Genomic DNA, 14,047 nt, shown 5'->3' on the forward strand with positions numbered 1-14,047 from the left:
TGTCTTGGACCAAAGAGCAGCAGGTATCCAGTAGCTGAAGCATAGAAGACACGGAGGTTTTATGCGTACAAGACTCGAACCCTTGGACAACTATCACATATGTACACTGCTGGGTGGATATGCCTTCATGTTACAAGAACCTCTATCACTGGAAAATGGTTAATTGGCCCCAGTGTGTCAAGGGTATGATCAGTGGAATAAACTATAAATATACGATTGAAGGGTAACGGGAAACTACTACTGGTAACTCTCGTAGTGAACATAATGACACTCTAGACTTCAATGGTATCGCGAGCCTATGGTTACCACAATCTACTGGCATGCTCATTAAGAGTGATAGATACAGAGAGAGGGAGGGAGAAACAGAGAACGCATGCGGAGGATGGGGAAGAAGAGGGATAGAGGGCGGCAGAAAACGGAGAACGTTTGTTATTTGATCTTTTACTAATTATCTTGGATAAAATCATTCATGTACTTATCTTTTGGCGAATAAGAAACATTCCAATGCAAATGTCTTCAAATCTCCCTCAGATCTCGTATGCGAAGTTGTGGCTATATTACATGCTTTTATACGCCAAACACTAAATATGCGTTGCCCAAAATAGGGTGCGTCTACTATACCTGTGCGTCTTTATGCCATTAAATTTAATGAATAATGGGAACAAAATGGAAGATCTAATGGTTATGGAGTAAATAATAATCAGCTGAGACGAGACATTTCGTGACATATCCCAGATAATAGCTTCTGACTGTAGATAGAAAAATTGTCAATCAAGCAGTCGGGTTTTACAAAATTAAAATACGTTGAAGAAAGGAGGAATTAAAACGTCGTATTACTCAGCCATCGTAACTTGAAAGATTGAAAAGTAATTTGTCAGACTGCAGTTCTGGGTTAAGTTATTAGTGTGGGTCTCTGTATTAGATGGGGGTTGCCACATGACAGTCTCTTTTTGAGAAAAAATACTGCAAGTAAAAACAGAGTTTTCTTGGTATCAATTCAAATGCATATATTCGGGCAGCTTACACTCACAATCCTTTGTTAAAGTAAAAACAAAAGTGAAGAATTGAAATCCTTCAATACGTTGTCCATTCAGGCCGCAGTCTAATAGCCAAAACAAGTAAAAGCGTAAAGAAAAAGAAAGGAGAAATACTCAAACAAAGACGCACATAGTTATCAACCATAGCTATGTCGTGAGAAGTTTGTTTCTCAGGCAGATGGTTTCGGTTTCAATACCACGACTAGGAACCTTGGGCAAGGGTCGTCAACAATAGTCCCGGGCCGATCAAAGTGAGTGGATTTGGGGAACGGAAACGGAAAGAAACCCGTCACACACACACACACACACACAAATACACACACACGTATGTATGTATGTATGTATCTTTGTGTTTGTTTCTGTGTTCCACTCCCGCTGATTTCTTTACATTCCCATGACTTAGCGGTTCAGCACATGAGTCCCATAAAATAAATACGAGAAGGAAAATTAAGCCTTAGTGTCGATTAGTGCGGTGCAGTCTAATGACTGAAAAAGTAAAAGAAAAGAATAAAGGAAATTATATAAATACATACATACACACATACATACATACATACATACATGCATAAACAAACAAACACACACACACACACACACACACTTGCACACGCACGCACACTTATAGACACAGATACACATATCTGATGTCACTACGACCATTTTATTCTGAGAGATTGTAAATTCTGACACTTTAAAAAAGAATTTTATTTATTTATTTATTATTCTCGTTGTTGTTGTTGTTGTTTGCGAATTGCAGTTCGGGTATTGTATAGGTGAAAAGTGAATGCATTGGAAAATGTTTCAACATGAATGGACAATTATATCATGTATAGACTGATTGACAAACTGGTTAGAGCTGGGCCTAGTTATGGTTGGAAATGAATTATTCAAAATTAAACGCCAACAGATTTTTATAACTTTTTTCTTCATGCTTCACGTCAAATTTTGATTCATTTCCAATTAATACCAAATACTCCATCGCATGAATATTAAATACAGAAATATTAGAGAAAGAAAAATATTTCCTTTATTATTATCATTATTATTATTATTATTATTATTATTATTATTATTATTATTATTATTATTATTATTATTATTATTATTGTTGATGCTGTTGCTGTGGTTGTTATTGCATTTGTTGTTGTGGCTGTTGCTTTTGTGGTTGTGGTTGCTGTTGTTGCTGTTGCTGTTGCTGTTAAGAATAATAAAAGAAATCGCTATTATAAATGCTATCGAGGCGGAGAACTGCTAAACGAAGTGGACGAGATAGAGCGCCGGAGAAAATGTCTTGCGGTATTTTTTCTGGCTTTTATTTTTCTGATTTCGAATCCGATTGATTTCCACTTCGTCTTTCATTCTTTGAAGGTCGTCGAAACAAAGTAACAAAACTTCTTCCCTCGAAATTCCTATTAATATTTACCGTAATTGGAAGACATTATTATTTTCATGATTAATGTCTTGTATGGCTAGGTTCCAAGATTGTGCCTGTGGTGTTATAAAGAATATGTCACTTACTTTAGAGTAATTTCCGCCGTACGGGAACGTTCTCAAGCAGAGCGATATTGATGTTGCTTGGGGGTATAATTGGTGAACTCTTTTATTTCCTTCTATCTGAATCCTAAAAACCCAGTGGACGCTTGTAATATTTCGGTCTCCATCCTCAACATCTTTTTGATTTCAATGTCCATGTCTTTCAAGTATCCAGCTTCTTTCCGACTTTCATGGAGGTATCTCATCCGGATAATATCGGTATCTTCCTATCGGTGTGGATGGTCATGTTCCAGACGATGTAAACGTTATCTTATGTAACAACTTTATATGGTAACTCTGCCGTTTCTCAATCGTCTTCACCTTATCGTCTTGATAGACGTGGGCATGGCTGTGTGGTTAAGGCCACGTAGTTTAGCGTTCGTTCCATTATGAGGAGTCATGGATAACTGTGTTATAATGGGACTCGGGCCATCTAATGCCTCTTTCACGTGAATGAATTTCAGAGATGGAAACTGTTTGGAAGTTTGTCGTCTAATACATGTGTGTGTGTGCATGTATGATAGATATGTGTTTGTGTATGTATGTGTGTGTGTGTGTGTGTGTGTGTGTGTGTGTGTGTGTGTGCGTGTGTGTGTATGTGTGTGTATGTGTCTTTGTATTCATGTTTGTCAATCTGCCATCTCTTGATGGCTGTTGGTATATTCCCGTCACTCTGTGGATCCAAAAACTGAATAAGTGCCAAACTTTAAAATGCAATCAAAAATAAAAGTCCAGAATCCGATTTCTTTCGACTATACACTTCAAGAGGATGCCCCAGCATGGCCGAGGCCCAATGACTGCCGTAAGTAAAGAAGAAAATATACACAATGTTGTAGCTCTTGTATAATTCCAGGTATATGTTACACGATGCCTTTCACGTTTGCGGTTGTATTCGGTTTTCGCGCAACTCCAGACGCCCAGGATCAGTGTGTCTGTCTGTCTATTCACGGGTTTCGCAGACGCTCATCAAGGATACCATGCACACGTCGTCGTCATCGTCGTCGTCGTCGTCATCCTTCTCGTCCTCCTCGTCCTCCTCCTCCTTCTCTCACCATCAGCTTATTTTCTTCTTATCCTTCTTGGCCACCATCGCATTATGTCTGCCATTACCAATAAAGAAAATCATTATCGCCATAAAAGTTATATTCCGTTTTTTATGTTCTCCGTCAGAAGCAAATAAATAAAAAAAAGCGTAAATTTATATTCATATAAACTAAGTAACATTTACGTTTTAATTAACATCATCAATTTAGAATAGATTTAAAAAAAAAATTAAATAACAAAGAAGTATTGTGTGCTTTAATTTTAATCGTTTCTGTAAAATATCTTTACAAAAAAAAATAAATAAATAAATAAAATTAGTAAAATACAAGGGAATTACTAATCGGAAATATTTATTATTTTTTTTAGTTCAAAATCCGGAAAATACGTTTAAAAATAATCGTTATCAATTAATGTGTTTACTAAATTTTCTCCTCCTCTCGCTACTACAAACAAAAATGTTTTTAAAATTTTCAAAAATTAATCAAAAGATAATTAATATAACGATACAATTAGTGTTTGTTTCTAAAAGTTATTCCTATGTTTTATCTTTTACTTGTTTCAGTCATTAGTCTGCGGCCATGTTGGGGCAACGCATTGAAGAATTTTATTTCAACGAAACGACCCCGGGACTTATTCTTCTAAGCCGGGTACTTACGCTATCGTTCCCTTTTGCCGAACCGCTAAGTTACGGAGACGTAAACAAACCCACACCAATTGTCAAGCGTTGGTGATGAACACACACACACATACACACACACACACACACACACACACACACACACACACACACACACACATATGTATATGAGTGAGTCGACAAAATAACCTTAATGGCCGAAGACTAGCCACACATTTCAAGCTCAGACTATGAAGGAGTCTGAATCAAACTGCTTTGGTCTACATCAGATCTATCTTTCTCTTTATCTATTTCTCTATACACACACACACGCACACACACACACGAACACACACACATATGCCCCCCCCCCCACATATATATATAGATATATAAATATATACATATACGAAGCAATTCTTTCAGTATCCGTCTACCAAATCCACTCACAATATTTTGATAGGCAGAGACTGTAGTAAAAGAGACTTGTCCAAGTAGACACACAGTTCGACTGAACCCCGAACGACATGTGTGTATATGTACGTTTGTGTATATATGTGCGTGTTTGTTTGCTTGTTTTGCATAACAAAAATGACAGAATATTAAATGTTTACACTTTATATATATACATACATATACATACATACATACATACATATATATATATATATATATATATATATATATATATATATATGTATATGTGTGTGTGTATGTATGTATGTATGTATACACGCTCACAATTCTCGGACTAGGTGGTTCTTTCTTATATTGTGCAAGCCATTTCATTCCAGTTTAGTCTAACCTACTCACGTGGCAATACTAGCCGAGTGCTCTCACCCCATCCATCTGTCACATCGTGCATTCAATCGTCGAGAAGAATCTGTTGTCTCACGATAACGTAGGAACCTCAAATCGACTCTTTTAGTCGAAAGATAAGGCCCATATCATGGTGGGTGAGACGTAAGTTGTAAGATAGGGCCCATAGTTTGGTGAAGAAAGGTAAGTGGAAAGATAGGGCCCATATTTTGACGGGAGAGAAGAAGGAAGATATCCATCGACCGGAGGACTGGATTGAAAACTTCCAACAGAATGAAGTCTGCCAAAGTCATCTACAAACCTTGTGATTGTATTAAATTGAGAGATGGATGAAGTCCACTATGTAAGAAAACCGTGGTGATATTTGAACTCTGAACGGAAGGAGCCACAACAAATAAGACAGGGCGACCGGTTCGACGATATTATATTTCTTCCAATCCATCGTTCAAGTTTGTTATACTTCTTGTCGATCTACAAACGGAAAAGCAACGCAAAGGTGCACTTCAGTGGAATTTGAACTTAGAGCGCTGAGTATCAGAACTAATATGGTACATTTTATCTGGTGCTTTAATAACTGACAAATCTCCGTCTTAAAAGATTATTGTTAATCGTTTCTTCCATATATTACAACTTTCATGCATTGTAACATTCATATATTATTCTATCTTTAAAATTTTTCTCATCCGTTTTACAACTTTGTTGTTGTTGTATTTATACATTTTTTCATATCTTTTGTTCATTCAATTTTTAAGTAAAGAAATTTCAAAATGTTACACACGTTTTTTGCCAAAATGCTTTTTCAGAATATTAAAAAAATATCCAAATCTTTACATGGTATTCACTAAAGTTTTAGTGACACTCTCTAAATATTCTCTGAATTGGCGATTTATAAAGCAGAATATTTATTTTGCCTCTAATAAAATATTCTTCTTATTGTCATTGCTGCTGTTGTTTTTGTTGTTGTTGCTAATATTATTAATTTTATTGTTATTATTTGATTTAAATTTCCGTGTTCGAAGCACATCTGTAATTAAAAAAACAGACAAAATTTAAAAATGAATTGTATCATAATTACAGTTCCTGCTAACTGGAAGCTATGCATGGCATTAATTACTGTTTTATTAATTAATTTTTTCTCTTAATGAATTATTGTTAATTATTACAACGAAATTATAATACACAAAGTAATCTATTAATATGGAACATTATAGGTGAAAAACAGATGTTTTCATCAAACATTCGTATAACTATGGAGACAATAAAATCAGGGAGAGTCGCCGCATTTGAAAATATATTTGGAGTGTCTTTCTAAACACAGAAGAATAGCGCACCGACAGAAGATGCTAATAAAAATCATACTCAAAACTGCAACGAATTTAGCATACCAATGCTCACAAAAATAGTAGAAACACATATGAAATTATTAATATTAATATTATTACTGAGTGAAGGAGCAGTACAGGCCATCAAAATGGCGCTTAGGTACAAATATACGAAGCTCAATGTAACCATGATGACTACCCGTCTAATAAGAAGAAACCAGGCATTTGCATCAGAAGTATATGTGTATGACATGGTGGCTTCATATAAAGAGAAACAGCGCATGACCGTGTAGGAGGGACCCAGCTAGAACTTTCTTCAAGCCCATCGCACTCAAAATGTCCCTGAATAAGTTTTGTTTAAGGATAATGAACGAAACATCCATGTTTCCAGGAGTGAGTTGTTGAAATCACAAACAATCCGTCTCAGCACATGGCTACGATGCTCCTGTAGAACTCCCGCATGTGATCAGTGATGCATATATCGTCACAAACCTTGGCTCTGATAATTCTCTTCCCACAATAAGTGCGGAGAAACAGAATTTCCTCACCCTGCTTGGGCTGACTAGCCACAATGCAGGCTTCTTCCGGGGAGTCAAACTGCAACCACACCGTTGCAAATTTGACCCCCATCGGGATAGAAAATTCCTTTCCTGGCAAACAGCTCGCCAGTTCCCTTTCAATTTATTCCTTTTCGAAGAGGGCGATGGCATTCCGCGACCTAGAAAAGGTTCGCAAGACCACCGTCCTCTTCTCAAGGCCATGCACCCACTGCTTGGGCGGGACAACCTCCCACTTCAACACAGTGTTGCCTCTTTTTGCCATGGTTGCAGAAAAAAAGTTCAAAAGTCCAAAAAAAGTGCACTAAAAAGTTCAACAAAAAAGAAAAGTTCAACAAAAAGTTCACAAAAAAACCAAGTACAAAAAGAACAGAAAGACAGAGCAGAGAACAAGAAGGAAGGAAGACAGTTCAATACACAGCAACAAAATTCCGGCCACCCGGTAATCCTGGCCTACAGGTATCCCAATAAAGGTCCTCCAAAAAGGTATTCCCGTAAAGGTACCCCAAAATGTAATCCAGGACCACAGCAGCAGGAAAAAAAAATCCTTCACAAAGAATTTTTCAAAAGTTTTTCGGAGGCGAGATACGCCCACAAAACCTACAGCTTTTGCAATTAAGTGAGACACAAAAAAAGTCTCTTTGCGCTTGGTGTTAAAAACACCTGAAAGTAAGTCACACGAAAGCGAGACACCTCACACAGGTCCCTTCTCGGAGCGATAGATACCGATGTTTAGTCATTGTTTTGACTTATCATTCCTTCTCACATACCGAGCAAGGTCCGCTGCAAGCCATGTCACCGACAATGACAATATGCTAAATGGTTTAAACATCATTTGCTGCCATGTCCCAACGTTTCATGCTACGGAACAAGTTCAAAAAGGAATTAGAAGCAGATTGAGTCAGAAGAACAAAATCGAACACACACGTTTCCCTGAAGAACGACTGTTGCAGAATCCGGTTGAGCTATGGGCGTAGGAGTGGCTGTGTGGTAAGTAGCTTGCTTACCAACCACATGGTCCTGGGTTCAGTCCCACTGCGTGGCATCTTGGGCAAGTGTCTTCTACTATAGCCTCGGGCCGACCAAAGCCTTGTGAGTGGATTTGGTAGACGGAAACTGAAAGAAGCCCGTCGTATATATGTATATATATATGTATGTGTGTATGTGCTTGTGTGTCTGTGTTTGTGCCCCCAACATCACTTGACAACCGATGCTGGTGTGTTCATGTCCCCGTAACTTAGTGGTTCGGCAAAAGAGACCGATAGAATAGGTACTAGGCTTCTAAAGAATAAGTCCTGGGGTCGATTTGCTCGACTAAAGGCGGTGCTCCAGCATGGCCACAGTCAAGAGACTGAAACAAGTAAAAGAGTCAACGAGTATCTACTTCACGCCACTGCAGACGATGAAGATAACGACAATGGTGAAAAGTACGCAGGGAATAACTGGTACAAACTGCAACTTGTGTTTACCATAATTTTCACTCTACATGCATCTAATATAGACAGCACACGTACATTCTTATATCTATATGTATGTATACATACACATACGGACATTAGAACCCACAAATTTACACATCCACACACACACACACACACGCACGCGCGCACACACACACATGCCCCCCCCCCACTGTTTTATTAATAGCGATCAGCTTAACATTGAAATCTGCGTCGATGGAAATGGATATATTCACGTGTGTGTGTGTGTGTGTGCACGCGCGTGCGTGTGTATGTGAGTCTCTATATGTGTGTGCGTGTGCGTGTGCGTGCGTGCTTTTGTATGTGTAATACAAATGTGTGTGTCTGTATGTGTGTGTGTTATGCATTACCTTACATAATGCTATGTCCCTGCAAGTTAATTCGAAATCCAGCAATATTTGGTCTCTTGATGGAAGTGGAAATCTTATTTCGCACACACATACACCATCCTTTCATAAACACCTTCTCACTTATATTATTCCAAAGTGTTATGTTCCTATATTTAGAATACACACATATATTAATAGACGCTTCCATTTCTAACCGTAAATTCCATCAGCTGAAGCAGATATTTCATTCCTTTGAAAAACTCCTTTAGAACGAAACATATAAAATATTATTCTGGACGGCTAACGTCGTCTTGTGTCCTGTGAATGGCAGTCGTTTCTAGTTCATAAATAACTTTATATATATACACATATAAAAAAATATATATATATATATATATATATATATATATATATATATATATATATATATATATATATATATATATACACATACATATATATGTATATATATATATACACATACATATATATGTATATATATATACATGTGTGTATACATATATATATATATATATATATATATATATATATATATATATATATATATATATATATATATATGCATATGTGTATATACATATAAATATATATATGTGTTTGTGCGTGTGTGTGTATATATATATATATATGTACATATATATGCATGCTTATATACATACAAACATATATATATATATATATATATATATATATATATATATATATATATATATATATATGTATATATATATATATAGTATATATTCACCAAAGCGATGAAAAGAACTGAATATGAGGATGGAACTTCGAGCCAAAAATAGATGATTTCCAATGGTGAATATGTATATATATATATATATATATATATATATATATATATATATATATATATATATATTGAATGTATATATTGCTACTTACAAATGATACGTAATTGTATATATATATATACATATATACACGCGCGCGCGCACACACACATTATTGCGTTTGTATTGATTATCAGCGACGAACCTCCTTACTTGCCCTCTCATTTACCATCCTTTATTTTTGAAAAATATCAAAGGAAATAAAGGGATCACTACTTTTCGACGACGTATTCCACGTATTTAGTGAACAGAGGTCCCTGATCATTGAATATTAGTATACGTGGCTGAATATTTCCCTGACAACGTTAGAGAAATCGTCCGACAACATCCTTGTAACCGACTATGCAACAAATCTCAGTTTTCAATAAGAGCAAGAGACGTGTTGACAAACCGTTCTGGCGCCGCTTTTTTGGCGTCGCTGATTCGAGGCTGACCACTTTGACGTTTTAATGTTTCTCCCGTTCTCTCTGTGACCCTTCTCTTTCTCTCAGTGATATATGCAAACATGTTTCTCCTTATGTATATGAGGAGACGGAAGGTAAGTGTTTATACCAATCCCGATCAATTAATAAATTGTAATGCCCCTCACTTTACCTGGATATGATTAATTATGCACGTGCATATATTCGTATATATGTGTGTGAGTGAGTGTGTATGTTTTTGCGTACAGTGACAAATAATACATTGGCTAAATCAGTCTGCTGGTGTCCAATTTTCTCATTCCGTTTCAATAAATAATATTATTCTTTGACACTGTTTGTCCTTTGTAAATATTTTCTGACCAACAAATAGCACAAACGTAGCTCGGGGATAACCCTATACTATGGTAAAATACCATTTATTCAAATTCAAGCAATGCACGAATGAGCCAGTGACCTTCATATTGCGAAGCGAACATCATTACGATCTGAATGTGTATGTAATTCTGTAAAATCTGCAATAGTAAGCAGGTATTTTAAAATCGCCATGGCGTCTCTATTTTTTCTCATTACATTTCTTATTTCTTTTCCTTCACTTGGTTAATGCTACATCCCGAAGCGCTGAATCACTTCTACGTCTCTATTCATTGTTCAAAGTATTGTTTCTTTTCTTATTTCTTCGCTCTTTCTACAACTAGGTTTTTTTACTTGACTAAATCCATGTACCACTTATTTGTTTGTCTTCTGCTTACGTATTAATCTCCCTACAATTATTTATGTGATTTTCAAATATATATGAATACGGTTACCTGGCCTCGATATGAATGACCGAGATCGCAACATTCCCACTCGAACGGAAAGCCAGTTCGTCGCATTGTTCCTCATTTACAGCCGAGTGGACTAGACTAAAATGTTTTGCTAAAAACATGACGAGTATCGAACATATAATCTCGCGATCGTGAGGGTAATGTTCTAATCACTTGGCTACGCACCTGCACGTGTATACGTGTATGAATATAAGCTGATATAAGTGAAACTATCACGACACCATCAACGAACGGGATTTGTCTCAGACCATTTAAGCTCGTTGCATGTAACTTAGGATCGGCGCATAAAACTCTAACGTGATATAACACATGTATTGTGTATGTGGGTGTGCATTGTGTGCGTGTGTATGTGTGTATATATGTCTATATATCTATTTATACAAGTACATACATACATGAATATATGCATACATACACGCATACACACACACTTATATATGTATATGAGCATGTATATATATATATATATATATATGCTCACATACATATGTATGTACGTGTGCGTATATGTCTATATACACACGTGTGTGTATATGTCTGTATAAATGAATATATGTATACATACGCGCATACCCACACACGTACATACATATGTATGCGAGCATGTATATATATATATATATATATATATATATATATATATATATATATATGTATGTATATACACATACATATATGTATATACACATACATATATACATACATATATATACACACATATATATACATACATATATATGCACACATATATATACATACATATATATACACACATATATATATATGCATATATATACACACACACACACACATATATATATATATATATATATATATATATATATATATATATATATATATATATATATATATATATATATATATATATATATATATATATATATATATATATATATATATATATATGTATGTGTATATATGTGTGTGTATGTATGTGCGCAAGCGCGTGTGTGTGTCTGCGTGTTGTTGTTCTTATACTGTGAATGTCTTCATATGTTTGCAGGCTTCCTCTACGTCTAAACCGGATCAATTTTCCAACTTCATTACAAGAGCAGCAGCTATCTTTTCCTTTCACCTGCTTGCAACAAGCTCTTCACGACTCTGCAAATACTATATTGCTGACCACAACTGTTCCGTGTAGATAATTCCATATTGTTCACTCAGATCTACCAAATTATTGCCATTACATTAAATCTATACTGTTATAGGAAACGCGCCTACTGTGCTGAAACGGGTCCATGCGTATGGATACTACAGCAAAAGGATTAATGCATATGGTTTTCGGTTTTATTTTTGTGACACACTTTTTCTCGATATTGTCTGTGGCTGTAATGTAAACAAAGTAAAACAAAAACAACAGTTTGTTCTCGTAGCATCAATGATTCACCGTCATTTAACAATAATGGATTCCGTCGTTCGATCAAGTGAATTATCCGCCCCTGCTTTAACTTGTTAATGACTACGCAATCCACAGATCAGACAGTTATACACTTCGTGTAATAATTACGCAGGATCCTCTCCAACAGTTAACGTGACGAGTTTGTTGGTAGCCCTTTATTAGAAGCATAATCTATTCGACGGGTTTCCTAAACTGTTTCAGACTATTCAGATCTGTTTAGAATGTATCTCTCAAAATAAAGATACATAAAATTACATTTAACCAAGATATCAAGTCGTAGGATCGTACTCAGCACCTCGTAGTTGCTGAACTAACTGCTTAACCAATTGGCCAACGACGTCTAATTACAACTAATATAATCGTTTCATGGATGGGAACTGAAAGTTTAAAATTTATCAGACAATAATTTTTACCGACTTAAATCGGGGAAGATACGCGAGGAAAAAATGTCTCAGATATACTCACAGACGAATCCCTTTCAAAGCAGGAATGCCTTTCGTTATAGATCAAGGATTGCCTGGGATTAAGCACACACACACACACACACACATATAGGTCTGTACTATATTTAAGAGATGAGGAATTATGTATATTATTTACATTACTTACATTTGACGGATATTTGCCCTAATCGTTTCGGCTTTTATATACCCTCCAGCCTTGGGGAAATTTCGAACCTGGGCTCTCATTCCTAAGGTATTTTTCGAAGTTGTTATTATTATTACTGTTCAGGTCTCGGAATTTTGGGGTTAGTAGCCGGCGCTCTTAAGCACTACGCCATATGCCCGTGGGCAATTATGGAGTGAATTTTAGGGCTAATAAATTTAATATTTTCCCTCTCCTTCCTTAACTAGTGATTTATAAGCACTAAAATTAACTCCATGATTACCCACGGGCATATGGCGTAGTGGTTAAGAACGCGGACTACTAACCCCAAGATTCCGAGTGACCTGAATAATAATAATAATAATAATAATAATAATAATAATAATAATAATAATAATAATAACATCGAAAAATACCTTAGGTTCGAAATTTCTCCAAGAAGGTATATCAGCTGAAACGTTGTGTTAACAACAAAAAAGATGAGGACAAATGTCCGTTAATTGTAGCTAATGTAAATAATATATATATATATATATATATATATATATATATATACATGTAAGCATATATCAATACACACGTATACGTACATACATGTGGGTGTGTAGGGTACGTCAACTTATTTTCTTATAAATATATTATTTAATCAATCTACAGGAATTTTCACTTGGCAATATAAATCAAATTCATCTTTTACTGACGTCTGTAGAGAAAGTTTTCTTTTGTTGAAGTAGGAATAATCAAAAACATTTCTTGATCAAATGATGCATTTGTAGTTAGCACATATGACATTAAAAGACATCATATTATGAATAACATCTAACCTGTGATTATAAGCCTGTTTAGTTCTTATTACTTCTACTGAATCGTTCAACATTTTACATCTTTCCACCGAGAATTTTACGAATGGTAGAGCGACTGGAACGGCCGTTCTTGAAACAAGTAGCGTCAATATTTACCGTTAGCATTATTCACTGCTGATCGTTCAGAAAGCATTGGTTCTCGTCCGCTCACCGAGATTTAGTGGCTTCAATCGCATTACGTATTAGATGGGTGGTCGCTTTGAAGCATCAGTTTTGTTTGTAAAGGAGCGTAGCCGGGTAGTTATGATGTTTAGCTTATGATGGGAACATATTTGGTTCAATTACAGAAGTGGACGCCGCGTTGT

General features: G+C 35.8%; 1 long non-coding RNA gene across 1 annotated transcript in view; it reads right to left on the reverse strand.

The window, feature by feature from the left end:
* Positions 1–1,679: 1,679 nt before the first annotated feature.
* The window catches only part of LOC149134271 (uncharacterized), a 17,478-nt gene continuing 5,110 nt past the window's right edge, over positions 1,680–14,047 (reverse strand). Inside the window, exons 2-3 of the long non-coding RNA XR_016243250.1 lie at positions 5,351–6,073; positions 1,680–3,670 (exon numbers count right to left, since the gene is read on the reverse strand). This is a non-coding gene — a long non-coding RNA (uncharacterized LOC149134271). The remainder of the gene's footprint in view (positions 3,671–5,350; positions 6,074–14,047) is intronic.

The sequence above is a fragment of the Octopus bimaculoides genome, chromosome 9 (assembly GCF_046866305.1).
Source record: "Octopus bimaculoides isolate indiv1 chromosome 9, ASM4686630v1, whole genome shotgun sequence".
In the NCBI taxonomy this organism is placed as follows: Eukaryota; Metazoa; Mollusca; class Cephalopoda; order Octopoda; family Octopodidae; genus Octopus; species Octopus bimaculoides.